Here is a 2,973-nt window from a genome sequence, read left to right as displayed (position 1 = left end):
TTGTGGTTATTAGGTACACCTGTGTTGTGGTGACCAGGCCAAGCTACAGACTGTGCGACTACATGGAAGTGAGAACTGAATAACACTGCTGAGCTTCTGCATGATGGAAAACAAAGGAAATGCTGAAATGAATGATTCTTTGAAGTATTTATTGTAAAAATATTCTATTACCAATAAAATTGTAACAATGGGCCAGATTTTGATTCTTTAATCATGCAGCTATGTATCCTTGGAATGTCACATGTGGCTTTGTCCACAGAAGCCTGCTTCAAAACACATAATATGATACGTGGATGTTTACTTTGGTGAAAGACAGAATGCATATACAATACTGACAGCACATTTGTTTCATAAATATATAGCTGGACACAAAAAAATATATCTTGCCACAGGCATACCTGTAACTAGTCATATATACAGTCATGTAACATTTCAAATTCAACAAAAACAGTAACAGATATAACAAGGCAGAAATGAAAAGCTTAGATAGCATGCTATAGATGGTAATAATATGTCACTTGTGTGTGGAAATGGCTTTAGGGTAACAGAGATGTCACATAAAAACTGATAGATCAGCAAGTCTGACCATCCATATATTTAGTCAAGGCTCAGAATAAGATACTGGTGACATATTCCATCCTGGAATCCTCTTAGTGTTCAGTTATTGGAAGTATTCACGATTAATCACAGCGTTTAAAATTTCCGCCTGCCACCGTCGAACGATCTATTTTCATCTCGGACGGTCAAATTTCAAAAAGTAGCCTCCCGATAGTCTGGTAGATGTTTTTACCCTAACAGTAAATATTTCATAATATCAGACAGGTTCTCTTGTCGTCAGTTTGAGGTGTTTAAGGTATCATAATAATTATGTTTAAACTATTTCTGATTGGACAGTTCATTTTACAATAACCAATCACAACACATGTACTTTCAGTTTACCTAAACTTCGGTGCATTGCCTGTTAGTGCTATGTTGTTCTCTGCGATGCCTACAAACAGTAAAGTATTCAGAAACGTGATTTTTTTTTTTTCATTGTTGAAAACCGGACAGGCAAGTTTGTATCCGGACTGGTAATTTTTTAAAGTTACCAGACCGGCTGTCTGGCTTGGAATTTTGGCAGTTTTAAACTCTGTTAATCACCAATACATGTAATTTAGAACAACCGTCTAAACTGTGTGTAACAATGTATATGACAAAACTGTGCATCACTTGTGTCACACATATTGTACAAACCCCCATGGTGATGGTATTGATTGTACAGAACACAAAACATAGTACTTAACACAATTACAGAAAATTAAGCTGGCTTTTAACACCATTTTGAACATTACTTATAAAGGTTACATCATGGCGTGTTAATTGTGGGATGTGAGCTTAAGTGATACATGTAATAGAAATGAACCACCTTGTGAAACCCTTGAGCATGGTATTATGCTAAAACACATAATAACACAATCGGGGCAATCGGGATTCGAACCAATGATCATAGGATCCTGGTGAAACAAAGGGATGCAACTCTGCAGGCATTTTGAGTACTGGGCCACCTGTGCCCCAGACACAACCACATATCATCTGAGACAGTAAACATTTCACATAACAAGCTTGCCACAAACTCAGTAAGCATGGAAAATATATTTAAAGTACACCATGTACAAATGGTTTTCCCTTTTGGAACTGACAAAGATGCTTTGTAGAATGCAAATATGTATCTCACAATGACACATGTGTATATCAATAACATAAATTGTATATTAGTGTAAATTCCAAATAAATATATCCTTCATACAAAAATAGTCTCTTTTTCTTTCCTTTCATTCAGCTGATACACACATCCATTATCTGTCAGGAGAATCAGTACAAGTTTACATGAACCGAAGTACAGATTTTCTCAGCAAATAGATTCTGATGCAAAATTATAGGGCGTTTGGCTCAAAGAGGGACCCGATGAGGGTGCAGAGAAAGGGACAGCCAGGTGTTAGAGAAGCATGTGCACAAGTGCCGACAAAGTTATTGATTCATTAACCTGTGCTGTGCCGTCTCCATCCTTTCTCGCACACCCGGCTGTCCCTTTCTCAGCACTCCTCCCTCGTAACAAATAGTGAACTGTGTCGATATTTTAATGATAGTTCGTTAAACAACTTTTTTATTTTTAGGACATAAATTCTGCAAACACCTCTCAGAGTTGGTCTGACGTTTTCATTATGATCAGTGTTTCATTGAGTATTTTATGTTTATAAGTTTTCGAGTTAGATTGCAATTCATCGGTCCGCTTTTGAGCCAAACGCACTATAGTCGGTTGTATCTGTCTTGATACTCCCTTGTCTATATAAAGGCCATGGAGGTTGTTCCAACCGACATAAGGATGCCTCTTTAATAGTACGCCTGAAAGAATACTCCTATAACATAACATGATACATCAAGGTAATTTGTTTACTATACTATTTGTATCACGTGAAAACAGTGTGATATATTTATAATACGATGTTAATTTGTTGTTAAAGGTCACTCTCTGATCCGGAGTCTCGAACCAGATGATCCAGTGATTGACATCATGAGCATCTACCTATGCAATTTGTGTAGGATCACATGCATGAACCAAGTCAGTGAGTCAGTGGTCCTGTTGGTCGCCTCTTATTTTGCCGAAACTATTCCTGCTGAGTCCATTACTACATCAGGGAACAACAGCCAACATCTTGTGGAGTGTCTGATCAACAGGCATTAAATATACATTGTGTGTCAGTACACTGAGATACATATGAATCATATCTTGATTGTACCATTTCAATATTTATCAGTGTACACAGTATCATTCTTCTAAGGCTAATCACAGAACTGGGCCTAGATTTTCGAAGCTCTCCTTGTGCTAAGATAGTTGTAAGTGCCATACATTAACATTAACTACGACTATCTTGCTCAGAAACTTCGAAATCTAGATCCTAACTACAGGACATTATGCAGAGATGCCAACCCTGG

This window comes from Haliotis rubra, unplaced genomic scaffold (genome assembly GCF_003918875.1).
Source record: "Haliotis rubra isolate DU_JTF1 unplaced genomic scaffold, ASM391887v1 Scf10, whole genome shotgun sequence".
Lineage (NCBI taxonomy): Eukaryota > Metazoa > Mollusca > Gastropoda > Lepetellida > Haliotidae > Haliotis > Haliotis rubra.
Note: the sequence above shows the minus strand (reverse complement) of the source record.